The sequence below is a fragment of the Tamandua tetradactyla genome, chromosome 3 (assembly GCF_023851605.1).
Source record: "Tamandua tetradactyla isolate mTamTet1 chromosome 3, mTamTet1.pri, whole genome shotgun sequence".
In the NCBI taxonomy this organism is placed as follows: domain Eukaryota; kingdom Metazoa; phylum Chordata; class Mammalia; order Pilosa; family Myrmecophagidae; genus Tamandua; species Tamandua tetradactyla.
The window spans coordinates 43,923,436-43,932,095 of record NC_135329.1 but is presented as its reverse complement, the minus strand read 5'-3'; positions in this window follow the sequence as shown (position 1 = coordinate 43,932,095).

Genomic DNA, 8,660 nt, shown 5'->3' with positions numbered 1-8,660 from the left:
TGAATCCTAACAACTAAGATATCACCTACTTTCCAGTGACTAAGGTTACTACCTATAGTTTTCATATTCTCCATCTTATCCTGTGGTGGTTTTCTCTCTCCTTTCATTTAGTGATTTCTACAGTTTAGTTCTAAAAAGAATGGAATATGTTATCGAACTCTGACTTTTTCTGGGAATATATAGGGGTAGCAGCGGTATCGGTTATTTTGGTAGGAAAGGAATACCCAAGTAGATATTTCAATAGGGTAAAACAAAGACACAAAAATAAACTAAGAGAAAATATCTATATACCCTACTGAAATGGTTCTCCTCTTGTCCGCAGTCGTCTTCACTTTCAGAGCAGCCTCGAAAATTATGTCTTTACTCTACAGTGACCTATAAAGAACTAATAGTGAAAGTAGTGTGATTTAGGGGGACACTTAACATAGCTATAAACACAAACAAAAATGTGGACTATAAACATAAATTGCAGTATTCAGTTACAAAAAATGACTATATAGGGAATACAAATTATGTATGTGCAGATGGATAGATAGATGACAGATAGCTATAGACAGAAATAGTAAAGATTATCATCTAAGTGAAGGAATGGCATTTCAAAATCCTTATAAATAAATCAAGGAATTCAAAAATATACTCATGGACAGATAAGGATCAGTGGATTTCAAATGAGAAAAACTGGCCCATAAAATGGAGAATAATTTTCATAGCATACAAGTCTTCTTTTGTTCCATCCATTACTTTACTTAGTCATTTTCTAAGACTTTCCCAGTTACATCTGTCATTTCATCCCATAGTGAGAATTTGCAGTTCCTGAAATTTGTAATCCATTTTTCATCTTTACCTGCTGCTTTGCTAAAGCTGCCAGAATGCAATATGCCAGAAATGGAACTGCTTTTAAAAAGGGAATTTTTAAGTTGCAAGTTTACAGTTCTAAGGCTATAAAAATGTCCAAACTAAGGCATGCAGATAAAAATACTTTGACTCAACAAAGGCTGATGGGTCCAGGACACCTCTGTCAGCTGGCAAGGCTCATGGCTGGCATCTGCAGGGGTCTTTGGCTTCCAATTTCAAACACCTTCCCCAGGGGCATTTACTTCCTGCACCTTCAAATATCTGGGTCTCATGTTGGCTCTGTTGACTGTCAGCTCTGACACTTTTTCCAAGAATGGTTTCTTCATAAAGGGCCCTAGTAAGCAACCCACCTTGAATGAGTGGAGACACATCTACATGGAAACCACCTAAGCAAAACGTCCCACCCACAACTGGGTGGAACACATCTCCATGGGAACAACTTAATCAAAAAGATCCCACCCAACAATGTTGAATCAATTTAAAAACATGGCTTTTCTGGGGTACACAACAGTTTTAAACTAGCACACCTGCCTTTGAAAATGTAGTTTTTTTCTGCCAATATTGTTCTACTCCTTCACCAAAATTTACCTAAAGAATTTCTACCCATTCTTCAAGAACTAGTTCAAAATGTATCCTCTCTGTGAAGCCTTTATGGGGGTTTGAAGTTGTATATATTCCAGAAAAGCATGTTCTTAAGTCTAATTCATTCCTGTGGGTGTGAATCCATTATACACAGGATCTTCTGATGAGGTTACTTCGGCTAAGGGTGGCTCACCTCAGTCAGGATGGGTCTTATTAGGATTGTTACTGGAATCCTTTATAAATGGAATGAAACTCAGACAGAGAAAAAGTCACAGGGAGCAGCCAGAAGCTGAAATTCAACAGAACCTGGGAGAGAAGGGGGAATTTTCATTTCTACTTCAGCCAGACATCTTCTCCTGTGGAATTTATTGAAAAGCCTCACTGGAGTTCCCAGTTTGAGGCCTGCTTTATGAAGTTTTGAAATGCCCCTCCCCAAAGTTGCATGAGCCAATTCCTATTTAAAAAATCTCTTATCTACATTATATATGTACATCTCCTGTTGGTTCTAATTTCTGAGAGAAACCTAAATAATGCCCCTTAGGCACAGTTAGAAACTTCCTTTATTAATATCATTTGTGTATTTCCTTTGGCACTATTATAGTAATATTTTACAAAGACATTCGTTCCCCAAGGCGCAGTCTTTTCGGAGTGTTAGTGGTCTAGCATTATCATAAGAAATGCTACATAACCACATAACCATAGTATGAATGATTTGGACACCTATTTACTGAGTATCTACTACAGGCCAGTCACTGTTCTAAGCCATGCCTTGGCATTTATAACAACTGAGACTCATTGATGGTATGAGGTAGAAGTCACAAACTAAGAGGAATCTGGCAGGAAAATCAGGGGAGCTCTAAGAAAAAGCCACTGAAGGAAATTCAGATTGCTGTTAGTGAGCACAGCTTTAGGTTCCATTTTCAGGGCCTGGGAATATGGACATAGCCTGATTATAAGAAGCCACCTGACACTGACCTTTGTTAAGAAACAGGGTGTTGGCCTTTGGGGTTCTCTGGTTTCCCTGTGTTTTAGGTTGCCAGTGCTATACAATGGGTCGGCTTAAACAACAAAAATGTATTGGCTCATGGTTCTAAAGGCCAGTAACCCAATATCAGGGTCTCCACAGACCATGCTTTCCTCGAAATCTGTAGCATTTTGGTGCTGGCTTGCTACAATCCTTGAGGTTCTTTGGCTTGCAGTTCTTCCTGGTGTCTCATGGCAATGTCCTCAATCTCTTCCTGTGGCTTCCTCTGCCTTTGGCTTCTCTTTATAAGACATCCAGTAATAAGGATCAAGTCCACCCTGATTCAGTTTGGCCACACCTAAATAGAATTTTAAGAGATCCTACTCACAAATGAGTTCAAATCTTAATTGATGATACATCTTCAAAGGGTGCTATTTACAGAAGGTCTGCACCAACAGGGATAGGGATTAAAATTATGGATATGTCTTTTCTCAGAACACATGATTTAATCTACCAGACCCCAATAAAAACAGGACAATATACCACCTTAGTCTGGCCTAATTTTCAGCCATTCTTCAGGTATTTTATCTATTTTGAGTTAATATAATCAAATGAAGAAGAAAAATATCTCCAAATACAAAGCAAATTTTGAACCCTCCTGTTCACTAGTGGCAAAGATAACATTTAAGAGATCTCAAAGAAATTCTATGGAACCCGAAGAATATAATATTTCCAGACCTAATACAGTTCTTGAAAACTGCTACTTATAGCATCTATCTGACTAGGAATAAGCAAAATAAGGGAATTTTCTCCACAATTATATACCACTGTTGATTCAATTTTCAGAAGGAAAAACAGTAACTAAGTTTGTCTTTTACTTTTTTCATTCTTCTTTTACATGAAATGTGTTTGTCTATTAATATTAGAAATTTTTACATTAACTACATTTAATTATGATCTTTATATAAAAGTAAAAGTCCAGAACTATAACAAATTACTAAATGACTTATCATTATAAATCCATCCATTCATTCATGTCTCTAACATTTTCCTGTGCACATTGCATATTAGATCTGCTGATGGCATTAAAATAAATAGAAAAACAAAATATGGTTAATGCCTTTGAGAGGTTCAGACTAGTGACAGGGACAGAAACATAAATAAACCAAACTAATACAATAAGTGTGTAATAGGCGTTCATGCAAATTCCTATCTGAGCACTGAGGTGGGCACATACTAATAAAATATAGAAAATGAGGCAAAATAAGCTAGAAACAAAAGAACAAATATTGTATGGTCTCATTTAGAAAATACTTATAAGAAAACAGTGGCCTAGATTGCAAGCTCTTATAGCAATCCCATTTAGTTTGGAGTGGTTATTGTTTTTTCTGGATTTTGTTTTAGATTTATAAGAATGAAGCCGAGGATGGGCCATGGTGGCTCAGCAGGCAGAGTTCTCGCCTGCCATGCTGGAGACCCAGGTCTGATTCCCAGTGCCTGCCCATGCAAAATAAAAGAATGTAGCCGATCATGTCGGGATTAGGGTAATTCAGAATACAGAGGAAAGAAAGACATTGTCTGTATTTTAGAACCTCATCTACTCTTTGAGACCAATGTAAGAAAGGTTTATTTTGTCTAGAATCTAAATTTTCTGTAGCACATAATCTAACTCAACTGTCTGGATAGATCATTTAAACAATCCAAACACAGGGAGCCCAGAATAAGAATGAGGGCCTTTAATCTTGTATAGTTTAATGTAGTGCCTGGATACATCCCATAGTATATTAAGCAGATAATCAGAAAGTACTGGCAAGTTTCCTTGAAGGATGGAAGAAAAAGTATAGAAATTCTAAACTTTACCACTGGGGAATTCCCAGATACTGTCAAACATTAGGGACACCCAAATCAATAGGCCAAACCCTTGATCTTGAGGCTTGCTCTTATGAAGCTTATGTATGTAGCACAGAAGCTTAGCTTACCTATATTTATGCCTAAGAGTTACCTTTAGAGAACCTCTTTTTTTTGCTCAGATGTGGCCTCTCTCTCCTTAACCCCAACTCTGCAGGTGAAATCATTGCCCTCCCCACTACGTGGGACATGACGTTCAGGGGTGAAGTCTCCCCGGTGATGTGGGAAATAACTCCCAGAAATGAGCCTGGGCCTGGCATCATAGGATCAACAATGCCATCCTGACCAAAAGGGGGAAGAGAAATGTAACAGATAAGGTATCAGTGGCTGAGAGAGTTCAGATAGGGTCAAGAGGCTACACTGGAGGTCACTCTTATGCCAACTTCAGTTAGATATTGCTACCTATCATCGCTTGCCAAACTCCAACCAAAACTATTCCTGCCAATCCTCTAGAATATCTAGGGTGTTATTATAAATGATTGTACAAATGTTCCATGCACCGGGGTAGCTTACCTGACACCTACAACCTCCAGATGTGTCCCTGGACCAGATATGTTGTGAAAAGCAAAGGGGCCAAACTCTCCAGATCATCAACTAGTTCCTTGTCCCCATCCCGTATTCTCTACAGTCCCTTCCAACATGAAAAAGCTAGAATGGGGAGAGCCCAAATATCCCTAAAGAATGGGAGGAAGACCAGAGGTGATGGTGGAGTTCTACAGAGAAGGTTGGGTTTAACAAATGAGTATGAGTGCTGAATCATTATACTGATCTTTCTTTTAGTCTCTAATATCTTAGGGCAGCTAGAAGTAAAAACCTAAAATTGTGGAATTGTAACCCATACCAAACTCTGAAATCTTTTCTACAACTAATTGCTGTGATGTGCTTTGAAATTTATTGTTTTTTGTATATCTGTTATTTTTCACAAAAGAAAAAAGAATTGATTGTGACTATAAACGAACAGCTATATGACGATATTGTGAACCATTGATTGTACACTTGGGATGATGACATGGTATGTGAATATATAATATATATCAATAAAAATAAAAATAATAATAATAAACAAAAACAAATCAGGCCAGGTTTCTGAGAGCTGATATCTGGAAGAGAGATTGTCTTCTCTCAGTTAATACATAGCCAGCTTTGATAATGAGCTAAGATAAGAAATCATTGTACTTTAAGTTGTAAATGAAGGCTTGTTTCAGGCTGAGGATTAAAATAAACAAATAGGGTGGGCAACGGTGGGTCAGTGGCAGAGTTCTCACCTGCCATGCTGGGAAACCGGGTTTGTTTCCCAGTGCCTGCCCATGTAAAAAAAATAAAATAAAATAAAAAATTAAAATAAATAAATAAGATAAAAATATAGAAAATATAAACCGGATGTACTTTACTGGATTTTGTCTATAAAGATTTTATTATCCATAATTATATATTTTCCACAAACACTTTTAAAAATATATTCTAAAGGCAAGCTGTGAAAGGAAGATTCAAAAATATAATCATTTGTCTATTTCAAAATCCTCAGGAAAAATTATTTCTGCATATAAAATTAAGGCAAATAGTGTAGACTACATTACGCTATTTCATAACTATCAATATATGAAAATTATTGTGTTGCAAACCACATCATGGATAAAAGGTATAACAGCCTTTACAGTACAGTAAAAAGCAAGAGATGGTGAAGCAAGGCATTATGCCGCCATCTATTGGTTCCTTACACTTCAATACAATTTAGCCATGAGTCAAAATAACACTGCTTTCATCTTGATTTCCTACTTCTCTAAGCATGGTCGCTCTTAGGACTATGGGAAAGAGATCATAAGGGCCAGCTTAAAGGAAATTTATAGAGAAAGTACACATTTTTACTTCATAGAGATAAATTCAGTAATAAAATAAGAATATGGACTTTGTGTGAAATACACAAACAGGATTGTATTTTATACTGCTGATTAGTTTTTCCTTGATTCATGGAACATTGTGTATTCTGGATCTATGTAAGGATAAAAGCTATGACAAAAGTAGATGGAGAAGGAAATATAAAGGGAAACACTGGTAAAAGTATGGGGAGAGAGATGGAGGAATCACTGTGACAGAGACTATAAAATCCTAAATGAATAATTGTTGAAGATTGATATATTTAAGATATAGAGAGAAGTATGGAAATCCAGTTACTTTCACATTTATTTATCAGCATCTCTAGAGAGGTGGGAAAGCATGTTATTCATCGAAACTTCTATTAAGGCATTTGGTGAATGTTAGGAATAAAAAGTAAGCCCTCCTTCCTATTTTTATTTTGTTAAAGTTTTAAGAGAAAAAAGCTTAGAACTCTGTGTCAGACCAAGGGAGGATTGTGTTGTTATAAAAAGGAAGAGGAAAATACAAAAAGGAGGAACAGTTGAGAAGCAAATGAGTGAGGAGCAAAAATAGGAAAGAAGTGTGTTGAAGAGGTAATGAAATTCCAAACTGATTAATAAACTGTACATGTTTTGAGAGAATTCATACATATATAGTCTATTTATGATTTTGTTGGGAATGTAAACCCATTTAGTTTCTCCTATGAAAAGTTAAACAAAATTTACATTGCTCTGTAATGCTTTATTGCAAATTCCATTGTAGAAGCTAAAAAAGGAACTGGATTTCACATCAGGGTCAAATTACTGCAGCATAAAGGCTGACTGCATTGAACCACGAATTCAAAAAGCCTGAGAAGATAACAAGAATCTTCAACCCAAGGGATGCACCCTGGTACTCCACAAGCTATGTTACCGAGTTTCATAATTTTAGAAGGAACGAAGGGATCACTGAGAGCTGATGGTCAGGGGCAGCAATTAACTTTCAGTGGGCCCAATTATTACAGGAAGCCATAGCAATCCAGTGGTAATCAGAGTTCTGACCCTCAGGTATCTGGAAGTGCACAACTGATCATAGAGTCTTTAGGGATAAAACATCTATGCATATACCAAGGTATTGTTTGATCTAAATAACTGGAAAATTCCTGCACCGATGAGCAGAAAATCAATTCTAGTAACTGAAAGTCCTGGGCTGGGCAGAGGTTGGAGACATGAAACAGAGACAGAGACATGGCACCCGCAGGGGTGGAAGGAAGATTTATTAGCAGAGGGATAGCAGGGAGAGTTGATTCAAGAAATCAACTCCTGCCTGCCTGGATTACGGTAGGAGCTTTAAAGAGAGTTGTGGGTAGATTTAGGCAGGTTTCTCACAGGTGGGTCCTTGGGAGTTTGGCAGCCTTCCATTGGTGAAAACACTGCCCTAGTTCTGCATGGTTGCAACTGCAGGAGGGGAAACGCTTGGGCAAGGGAGCTCTAGCACAAGAATGCTGCAAGGTTGCAACTGCCAGAGGGTGGATGGTTGTGCACAAGTGTTTATCACCAGGTGGGGGCCAAAGAGCCTCAAGATGTTTATTCTCTGCAGTAGTATTTTCATCCTTGCTTGCTTCTCTGGTTTGGCTCTTACAGTAACAATGATGGGGGGATTCATGGCCTGATACTCAATTCTCAGTTCTACATCTAACCATGTAGAGATTCAGAACCAGTTGAGGGGGTTTTGGGAAGGGGAGAGGGTTTGGGAAGAAAGAAACTTCCTACAATATGCTCACAAGTATATAGTATATATCAAAAGCCTTATTTTTATAGTTTCCCAAGAGAGCCCTGTGTCCATTTGTCAGAGTATCCAGACCCTCCCCAGGGTTATTGGTTACAGGTCTGAGAAGTTGCTGATCCCTGGAGACACAAAACTCTATCATGGGACACTGGTTAGAGTGGAAGACTTATGGAGGTCAGGTAATAAATAGAATCTTGGCCCAAGCCTGTCTCACTGTAGGTCTAGTTGGCCTATTGAGTACAGAGACCCGTCCAGTAGTTATTTCTCTAGTTTCTGAGTGAATATTGGAAATAGATACACTTGCAACTTGCAGAGTTCCCTGGCCCCAGTGGGATCCCTGACCCCTGAAGATGGTGATATTTTAATAGAAAGGGCTAGCTGGAAGCTCCTGGAACTGTAAACTCACCACCACATCCCAAAATAACAAATGGAAAGCAATGGCAAATTCCATGGCAATTACAGTTCGGTGGCAACATCAAAGACTGGGGAGATGCAAGGGTGCTGATTCCTATCATATCCCTGGGTCAGTTTGCTCAAGTTGTAGGAAAGCAATATACAACAAATTGATTGTCTTTTATAAAAGGTACTTATTAAATTACAACTTAGAATTCTAAGACTGTGAAAATGTCCAAATTAAGGCTCCAACAAGAGAATACCATCACTCAAATAAGGCCTATAGAGTCCAGGGTTTCTCTGTCATATGGGAAGTCACATGGTGACATTTGCTCTC